Source organism: Onthophagus taurus, chromosome 3 (genome assembly GCF_036711975.1).
Source record: "Onthophagus taurus isolate NC chromosome 3, IU_Otau_3.0, whole genome shotgun sequence".
Taxonomy (NCBI): Eukaryota; Metazoa; Arthropoda; class Insecta; order Coleoptera; family Scarabaeidae; genus Onthophagus; species Onthophagus taurus.
In genome coordinates this window covers 24324635-24335879 of record NC_091968.1, presented here as the reverse complement: position 1 = coordinate 24335879, position 11245 = coordinate 24324635, and the positions used below count along the sequence as shown (strand labels likewise).

The following is an 11245-nucleotide window of genomic DNA, read 5'->3' as shown; positions in this document are numbered from 1 at the left end:
ACTTTCTTTTTGATAGGAAAGTAATAACATCAATGATATAACCCTGCTATACAGGGTGTTTCAGGTTGCACGTCAATAAACAAGAAAATTGAATTTAACACTTTAATAAAAAAAAACAATTTAACATTATTATTATTACTGAGCGCCCTCTACCGGCTATAGTAAAACGGACTCCATAATCGTCTTTGTCATGCCAAAAAACCTCCGTATACCAAATTTCAATAATATCGGTTGAAATACACGTGTAATATTAAATAAAAATCAATTTAATTTGAACACCCTGTATCTCCACAACAAAGTGTTTGTCGATCTATGTTTATATGAAGTTTTTATGGTAATTTTAAAAGATCTATCGACTGTTAAAGTTCTGCTAAAAAAACCTGAAACACCCTGTATAATAATATACAGTGTGACCCATTTGAAAGCGGAGCACCCTCGTAAAATTTGTATTTATTATCCGATTTTGACAATTTTTTTTTTGAATTGTAAACTGTAAAAAACTGTATCTTCGGACAAAGAGTCATATTTTTTTTACAACAAATCTGAGTACACCACTGCATTAAGTGCCTTTTGAAATGGGTTTATACGGGTCACACTGTATAATACATATAAAAGTAATTATATATACAGGTGTTTCTGTAAGTTGTGGCATATTTTTAATATGATATGGACCTCAGTAGATTTAATCATGGCAACAAATACACTGCTTTTCAATGTTTTTTACGATTTGTATGTCATGATATTTTTAATACTAATGAAGAAAGATTCTTTATCTCTGCAGTTTTAGATACAACTTTTACTACTACACATCTAATTAGCAACACCTGCAGTAATAACAATTCAAAACCATCCCCACACGTAGTAACTCTAAACAATCACAATAATACTAGAAAACAACCTACACCACACAACCATCGACTATACCTAGACAAACTCGTTGGCTTACATCATAGAATTGTCACTATACAATACAACGCCAAACACCAAGTAAGTCCAAACAATCCCATCATCAATTCGAATTTCAACCGTCGCATAATCGTAACAAACCATAATGCACAGTACTACTCGTCCTGCAAATCTACATGGTTCTGCAATGAAACTTGACTTGGGTTGCATGGGTTTTAGGAGTGTCTCGATTTTAACCTGCATAAAATTTGCTGTAGTTCAATAACTATAGATTAGCTTTTGGAGAAACAATGTTAGGTGATTGTATTCTCAAACGAAACTCACTTTCAGCCTAACGGTTCCATTAACAATCTAAAAGATGCTGCCTAAGTAGCAAATTGGTCCCCACAATCTAGATCTTCGAACATTGCTTATAATACTCGCAACCCTAAAACAACTCCTAAGATCCCAAGATCCATCACATAGTTTCAACAAGCTATAAACAGCACTAGTTTTAAAATGGAATACTTTATTTTCATCTATAACAACAAACTATAATGAGCCTACAGCACTCACGAAGATATTAGTTTCACAGCGATCTTGTAAAATTTGATGTTGCGTGGTGAAAATGTTGAGTAGCATGGGCATTGAGCCCTGTGGAACGCACTACATTTAGGAACTTATAGAATGATCTTCTCTCTTATCATCTATGATGATAATAAAATAAGATTTGAAACATTCTACTTCTAGGTCTAGTATTAGTTCTAGTTTTAATTATTATTCAGTGCTAGATTCTTCTGTATTTGTCAGTTTGACATTCTAAATGACATATTTACCTTATTTTCTGTTACCAATTGACATTCAAACATTCAAATTTTGGCAGCTTTTAATGTCAGAAGTGACATTTAATCTAACTTCATCATGTGGTGCAAACTAATCAAATTTGACAGTTAGAATGTCAATTGGTAGCAAAAATTGAGGTTGACATGTCATTTAGAATAATATCAAACTGTAAGAAAATTGTAAATTTAAACAAAATGATATTTAATGTCAAATTTGACGTTTTGAGTAATTTGATAAAGGTTAAGTTTTAATTAATTTTCCGAGTTATTAATTAATTACAGTATGACCACCGGTATGACACTCTAAATAACATTGGGCGCGTTCACCAGAGAATTCCGTTTATGTTGGCAAACGCAAACGGGTTACGATTGCGATTTTTCTATAGACATATTTACTAGGTTTGATAACAACAGATGGCGCTTTAATGACATTTATTTACAATTTTAATTAATTTATAGGTGCATACCGCGAGCATACCTAACGAGATCTTCTCTACCATCTCGAGCCTCCAAGGGAGTATGCACAAGGGGCCCACTGGGGCCTAAGTGCGCGTAAAAATTACGCACCCCTCTCTCTACATACATACATACATAGGTGCATACCGCTCAATTTATTATGAATTTCCTCATTTTCAAACATAGTATACACTAACCCATTAAATAAATAATTTCGGACTTCTGCCATTCGTTTTGTTGATTTTAAATTTAAGATGACACTAAACACCGTTTGCGTTTGCTAACGGCAAAATCTTACGATTGATAAAATGGCGGCCGTTTACCAAACACGTTTGAAGTTAGGGTTGCGTTCACCTAAAATATTGCCAACAGTTTGGTCTCCGTTTGCAAACGTTGACAGTTGGTGAACGCGCTCATTCATTGTTGCTACCAATTGACATTCTAACTGTCAAATTTGATCATATCGCATCACAAGGCGATTTTTATGTCAAAAGTAACATTTAAATGATAATTTAAAGACAAGATTGACAATTTGACATTCTAAATGACATATTTACATTATTTTCTGCTACCAATTGACATTCTAACTGTCAAATTTAAGCATGTACCATCACAAGTAGGTTTTAATGTCAAAAGTCACATTTGAATGACATCTTAATGATTAAATTTACAGTTTGACATTCTAATTGACATGTCAACCTCAATTTTTGCTATCAATTGATCTTTTAACTGTCAAATTTGATCATTTTGCATCACAAATAGATTTTAATGTCAAAAATGACGTTTGAATGACATCTTAAAGATTAAACTTACAATTTTCTTACAATTTAGTATTCTAAATGACATGTCAACCTCAATCTTTGCCACCAATTGAAGGTCTAACTGGCAAATTTGATCATTTCACCTCACAAGAAGATTTTAATGTCAAAAGTAACATCTAAATGATAATTTAAAGACAAGATTGATAATTTGACATTCTAAATGACATATTTACCTTATTTTCTGCTACCAATTGACAGTGTAACTGTCAAATTTGAGCATGTACCATCACAAGTAATGTCAAAAATGACATTTTAATGAAATCTTAACGATTAAATTTACAATTTTGTTATAGTTTGACATTCTAAATAACATCTACACCTTAAAGTCCCTATATTTACAAATTACCGCGGTTTGACGCCATTTTGGCTCGAAAGTCAAGCGGGAAATTTAAAACTACAAAACAAAACATTACGCCAAATTTCCTTTCTATTATCTCGTGGTACTCTGAAGAGTCGAAAGTCCTTCTTACTGCCATTTTTGCAACTCCAAAGGCAACAAGACGGCAATATTTTTGTAAATAAGTGGTGAGATGCAGTGACAAGCTGTCAAACCGCCATTTTGGCTCGAAAACAGGCTTCATGAACCGCGGTACTTCGTAAATGTAGGGACTTTAGTACACCTTATTTTTTACTGCCAATTAATATTCAAACTGTCAGTTTTACACTAGCACTGTCACTAGAACTAACACAAGATCTAGAACTAGAATCATTCGGGTTTAGCCGTCTTGAGAGACGTGCGGCTAAACCCGAATGTTTCTAGTTCTAGGTCTAGTGTTAGTTGTAGTGATAGTGCTAGTGTAAAACTAGAACTAACACAAGACCTAGAACTAGAATCATTCGGGTTTAGCCGTCTTGAGATACGTACGGCTAAACCCGAATGTTAGTTCGTTAGTGTTAGTTCTAGTTTTAATTGTTATTCAGCGCTAGGTTCTTCTATATTTTTATTAAACTAGAACGTAGAACTAGAAAGAAACCAAATAAACCCGAATGTTTCTAGGTTTAGTGTTAGTTCTAGTTTTAGTTGTTAAATTTATTTAGCGTTACTTCTGTCTCTAGTGTTTGTTTTATTAGGAATCGAATTAAAAATATTTAATAATAATATACTTTATGATAATGAATATATCTCTGGTTTTATTAAACCCAAGATATAATTAAATCCAATTTGAAATCGTGATATCTTCCAAGATAAAATAAGATTTGATTGAAATCCTTGAGCTGGTTTTCGCTTTAATTTAGTCGTTTTAAACCCTTAGGTTAATAAGAAAACGTAAGGCTTCAAAGAAGCCGTAAGGTTAAGCAATTCAAAATTTATTTTAACTTGTTGACGGAAAAGTTTTTTTATTGAAGGTTATTGTCTATTCTAGGATTACTAACAATAAGTAATCGTTTCTTGTAAATCTTAAGAAACGTAAAATAAATTGTAATAATAATTACAACTTCGTGGGAATAAATTCAGGTTAAAATCAATTTTGAATCTTTTTACCGTTTATTTGGGTTTATAATAAAAAGAGATTGGCACATTTTATCCTCTCTCGTCGTTTTAATTTTTATTAGCGGTCTCGAGGATTACGTTACCGAGGTTAGGTAATGGTTGAAATAGGAGCGATCCAGAGTTTAAACATAATACGAGCATTTGTACGATTTGAAAGCGATATTTATTTTTCCCTTGCGTTGTAAATTTATTTTTGGTTAATACCTTTCAATTAATTTTTTTTAATATAAGTTCGTTCTTAAGATATCCTTGTCTCTATTATAAAGAAAATGAAGTTCCGTTCAAAGTCCGGTTATGCCAAAGAATCCGGTCGAGTTGCGAAAATACAACGCTTTTATTGTTCATTCAAGTGCGACCATTCCATCGTCTTTTTAGTCATCGCGAAGAGGCGTTATTGCCACAATATAATTAGTTCCAACGTGATGGCTGAGGTGTTGTCAGTTGGCTAACGGATACCCAGTTACGTGTTATACAAGAGATAATCGTGCCAATTTAAAGAATGTCATTGCTCGGCGATGATTGGAATTTTTAATTATCTTGTATAACGGCTGCAATTAAAATTTATTACAATTTTTATTTATGTAATATTAATACATTTACGCAGAAATTTACCTGTTTTGATTGACACTTAAATACTTTGACTTTTGACAGTTCTCAAAATGCAATAACATGAAGTTAGGAGAGATTACATTACATTATACAGTGAATTTCACTTAAAATGCAATATACAAAATTTTAATACCATAAAAACCAGGACGTACTTACTTTGTCCCACATAAAATGCAACATGTCTAAATGTTTCTAGTTCTAATGTTAGTTCTAGTGACAGTGGTAAGTAGCGCTAATTAACATAAGATATCACTATGTTGCATATTTTTATTGAATTAAAACTAGAACTAACACTAGACCTAGAACTAGAAACTGACAAAATATTGGAAATTTTATCTTTAAACATCATTCAAATGTCACTTTTTACTAATTTGACAGTTAGAATGTTAATTGGCAGTAGGAAATAAGGTGTAGATGTCATTTAAAATGTCAAACTATAACAAAATTGTAAATTTATTCTTTAAGATGTCATTTAAATGTCATTTTTGACATTAAAATTTACTTGTGATAGCAAAAATTGAGGTTGACATGTCAATTAGAATGTCAAACTGTAAATTTAATCATTAAGATGTCATTCAAACATGACTTTTGACATTAAAATCTATTTGTGATGGTACATGCTCAAATTTGACAGTTACACTGTCAATTGGTAGCAGAAAATAAGGTAAATATGTTATTTAAAATGTCAAATTGTCAATCTTGTCTTTAATTAATTATCATTTAGATGTTACTTTTGACATTAAAATCTTCGTGTGAGGCAAAATAATCAAATTTGACAGTTAGAACTTCAATTGGTGGCAAAGATTGAGGTTGACATGTCATTTGGAATTCCAAATTGTAAGAAAATTGTAAATTTAATTTTTAAGATGTCATTTAAATGTAATTTTTTTCATTAAAATCTACTTGTGATGCAAAATGATCAAATTTGACAGTTAAAACGTCAATTGGTAGCAAAAATTGAAGTTGCCATGTCAATTAGAATGTCAAACTGTAAATTTAATCATTAAGATATCATTCAAATGTGACATTTGACATTAAAATCTACTTGTGATGGTACATGCTCAAATTTGACAGTTACAATGTCAATTGGTAGCAGAAAATAAGGTAAATATATCATTTAGAATGTCAACTTGTCAATCTTGCCTTTAAATTATCATTTAAATGTTACTTTTGACATTAAAAGCTCTGTGATGTAAAATAATCAAATTTGACAGTTAGAACGTCAATTGGTAGCAAGAATTGAGGTTGACATGTCAATTAGAATAACAAAATTGTAAAGTTAATGTTTAAGATGTCATTCAAATGTCACTTTTGTTAAAATTATTATATAAAATCCATTTTCATCGATATTATTTAAGGTAAATTGAATAAATATTACTTTCTATTTTACTGTTAATCGATGTATCAATTAAAATATTTCCTTTACGTGTTTCGGCTTATTAGGCCATCATCAGAAGGTTTAACGTTAATATGGTTGGAGAGGAATTGGTTTTTATTATTATTATTTGTAGCGATTTATCGTATTGTTATTAATTTAACTTTACACTACTAATAACATCAACGGAACGATGTTCTTTTATTGCGACGAGATTTCAGGTTGTTATTAAAATCTACTTTTGATGCAAAATGATCAAATTTGACAGTTAGAACGTCAATTAGTAGCAACAATTAATGTTATTTAGAATGTCATACTGTAAGAAAATTGTAACTGAACGTAGCCAAAGATGATTTGACATTTAAACGTCATTTTGAATTTAGAAAATAAATTAATTAAAATTTTACGTTTATCAAATTACTCAAAACGTCAAATTTGACATTAAAAAGGGCGTACTTACTTGCTTTGTGCTAAAGTCCCTAGATTATCAAAGTACTGCGGTTCATGAAACCTGTGTATTCGAAATATTCGAGCCAAAATGGCGGTTTGACAGCTTGTCAGTGCCATGCTGTGTTAATTCCGTATAAGCATGCGTCAATAATAAATTTAGTTGTGACCCGTGATACCTTTGGCGCTGATAGCATACAACACAAGAACAGCTTCTTTACCGATTGAATTAATGTTCACATTTTTTATTTTTAGTTGTCTAAGAAATAATCTAAAAACTGTTTATGGCAGGCTGGTAGTTTATTTATAACGAAGTGACAAGTGAGTGACAAGAAGATTGAAAAGGAAAGTATTGTTAATGTTAATATTGATTAATGAAGTGAGTAACTAAAAGAAATAAAATCAGGGGTTTATATGTGTCATTTTCCAAACAACCAAGTGAATTGTGCTTATTTATAAAATAATTTTGTAATTTAATTATAGTTTTTTATTACATACTTTTTTTACTTCATTTTATATGTTTTTTTATTTCGTTGTTTTACTTGTATGTAATTTATTTTATCAAATTTTGTTTTATTATTAACATTATAATACCTGTTACACTATATAATTGTTTTTTGATAATTGTGTATGTTGAAATTTTGCAGAAACAAATTCGCTATAAGCGAAAATTGTTTCTGTTTAATTTTATCATACAGTTTTCAAAAATCAAGGAAATCAAATTTGAAAGATTTTTAAAAATTCCCGCGCATGTTCACTAGCGCCATTGGTATCGTGGGTCACAACTAAAAACAGCGTTAAATCTAAAGGTGGAGAACACGCCATCTATATAAGTATATATATTTATTTAATCTATGGTCAGTGCATGTTTCCACTTATTTACAAAAATAATGCCGTCGTGTTGCCTTTGGAGTTGCAAAAATAGCAGTAAGAAGGGCTTTCGACTCTTCAGAGTACCATGAGAAAAAAAGAAAGGAAACTTGGCGTAATTTTATCAACAAAACAACATAGTTTTAAATTTCCCGCTTGACTTTCGAGTCAAAATGGCGGCAAACCGCGGTACTTTGTAAATCTAGGGACTTTACTTTGTCCCATATAAAATGCAACATGTCTGAATGTTTCTATACTCTGTTTTTAAACCAGGAGGAGTATTTTAAATTTGTCACCAGATTGACCTTGAACGTGATTGGTTGAATGCGACGAAGGTTCACACACAGGCAATTTTGAATTTGAAGGTTAGGTTATTGACAATTCGACAGTTTCGTGTCATTGTAAATTTTGTGTTCTTAAACCCTTCTTTATTATATTTTGAAATAAATACACTCATAACTTCAATGTTAATTTGTATGTTGAGTGTTGACGATAACAAACGAAAATAAATACAATAATAAGTAAATAAATAAATAATAATAATTATTAATTTAAATTTACCTCCAAAATATCTAGTGATATTTTCTGGTGATTTTTCCTAGTGTAAATCTGACTTTCGCGTTTACTCCTCCTGGTTTAAAAACAGAGTATAGCAACAATTAATGTTATTTAGAATGTCATACTGTAAGAAAATTATAAATGAACGTAGCCAATGATGATTTGACATTTAAACGTCATTTGGAATTTAGAAAATAAAAGAATTAAAATTTAACGTTTATCAAATTACCCAAAACGTCAAATTTGACATTAAATATCATTTTGTTTAAATTTACAATTTTCTTACATACAATGACATGTCCACCTCAATGTTGGCTAAAATATATTTCCATAGAAACCAGGACGTACTTACCTACTTTGTCCCACATAAAATGCAACATGTCTGAATCAACCGTCATGCAAGTTGAAATTATGCATGCATGGATCAGAAAAGTCTGCACCCTTCTGAAATCACTGGCGCCAGTGATGAGTCTAAAAACATGTAACCTTGACAACATAGATGAGTATCCACAAGAACACATATTTTTTTAATGTCAAATTTAGGTTATATTTTATTGCATTCAAATTAAATCCCAATTACGTTAACACATTTAACGATAACGTTTAATTATCCACATTAAACCTAGAATACATCTATTTTCGTTTCCGTTGAGGTCCTAATTTGTGCATATAGTTGTAGTTTATATAGTTTATTATGGCTAAACAAAGTGATCGGCAGAACTGGCGTGTCACTTATTTTTGTTTTCGTACATGTAATGTAAACCTTTACTGGCATGTCTAAACCCACCTTAATGTTAGTTCTAGTGACAGTAGCAGATAGCGCTAGTTAACATAAGGTATCACTGTGGCATATTTTTATTAAATTAAAACTAGAACTATCACTAGAACTAATACAAGACCTAGAACTAGAATCATTTGGGTTTAGCCGTCTTAGAAGACGTGTGGCTAAACCCAAATGTTTCTAATTCTAGGTCTAGTGTTAGTTCTAATTTAACACTATCACTAGAACTAACACAAGACCTAAAACTAGAATCATTCGGGTTTAGCCGTCTTGAGAGACGTGCGGCTAAACCCAAATGTTTCTAGTTCTAGGTCTAGTGTTAGTTCTGGTGTTAGTTCTTTCAAGTTAGGGAGTACCAACCTTGAAATATAAAACAAAATTAGTTAAAAAGTATATTTTGACGTTCCCTTTCAATTTAAAATGTCACAATAATAAACTTATTTAAGCGAGTTATTTTGTATTGCAAAATTGAAAAATGTTCCCATACGCGAAATCATAAATCGTAATTTGTGTCGGAGTGAAATAATTATTTCGATTTGAAACGGTATGAAGTAATGTTGGTAATATTTCTAAGACGGTAAATGTTTAACCACACTCTAAAATAGATTAATTTTTGTTTAATTTGTTAAAGAAAAACTTTCTTTTCTTAAAGTAGTATTTCCTTTTTAATCTTCTGTAGATTTCCTGTTTAATTGTTGCTTAAAAACTCATTCATTAGGAGTTGAGCTGTGGGAGGCGATACAATCTTACGTAAACTTAATTAAACAAGGTAACACATTGTTTTAAGAGAAGATTAGGAAATGGATTAATAAGAATTCTTTTCGGCGATCATAAATCATTTAAATGAAATCTTTTCGCCCGTGAAACGACTTCGTTATTTATTTTCATTACTAAATCTAAAGCTGAAATCAGCATCTTATTTGCACACATAATTTGGATAAGTGCCATACCACGTTCGCATATTTCGAATTGTTTTTGCAACCCGAAACGGAGCGTTTCTAAATCGAACGTGGACTTAAATACGAAACCATTAAATGCAACAAGGTATCAATTATAAGAATGATTGGAGAAAGGACATTTTGGTTCACGGACGTTTGACCTAATTTTTCTTCATTTCCTCTTCTCTAAAATAACATTTCTAATCAAAAAATTTAAAAAAAAATAATTTTACTTAAAAATTATAATCAAAAATTAAAAATCCTTTAAAATGAGTACAAACACGACTAATTTATCTTAAAAAATAACCGAGTTAACCCAAAAATAAAAAGTATAACCTCACTTTTTAATAAATGTTAAAATGATCGTATAAATATTTTTTTGAGATAAATGTGTCGTGTTTGGACTCATTTTAAAGGATTTTGAATGCAGAATACGAATTTAATAATAAAAATGATTTTTTTTTATACTATATTTATTTTATATTATTTATTTAGTAATATATTTAAGTAATCAAATAGAATATTAAGGCTGCAAAATGTGTTAGCGAGATGACGAAAGTGAAATTGTTGAAAATGATTGGAATACCAACTATGTAACATAACGTAACGCCCAGCGAACGACTCCACCTTTCATTCGAAACTGCAAGCAAGGTCGAACTTGGTATTCACGTACAACCATCTGGAGAGTTTTAAATTTTAGATTTGTTAAAATCATTTTTACTAAAATTTATTTAATATGAAATAAAATAAAGCAAATATTTATTCGTTTTTAATGTATTAACTTCTTCTTTACAGTGTTATCTGTTACCGAGGCACTTTCACCAACTTTAAAGAGAAGAATTTCGGGTCGGAAGCGGCGTATGACATCAATGGTAGTGTATAGTCAGTATTTTATTGAATAAAAATGTAACAAATTTAAACTTAATTTGATAATTTAATCATTTTGAACAACTTGGCATAGCTAGGAACCAGAACACAATGATATACACAAGTTTTCAGTAATAACCAGCTAGTTTTTAATAATTCAGTCAAGCTTTCAATGATTACTTACCAATTTTTGATCATTTTGAATAATTTTTATAGCTATAAATCAGATTTTAAGCATTTAGACAATGCGTCAATGATTACCAAAAAGTTTGTAATTATTTTGAACAATCTGGCGGAGTTATAC

At 30.6% G+C, this 11245-nt stretch overlaps 1 protein-coding gene across 1 annotated transcript in view; it reads left to right on the top strand.

Annotated features, from left to right (window-relative positions):
* Nucleotides 1–11245, top strand: part of LOC111420585 (nuclear transcription factor Y subunit gamma) — an 83771-nt gene that overhangs the window by 5639 nt on the left and 66887 nt on the right. The window contains exon 2 of the mRNA XM_071195425.1: nucleotides 10870–10946. The gene's annotated coding sequence lies outside the window, so the exon portion shown is untranslated. The remainder of the gene's footprint in view (nucleotides 1–10869; nucleotides 10947–11245) is intronic.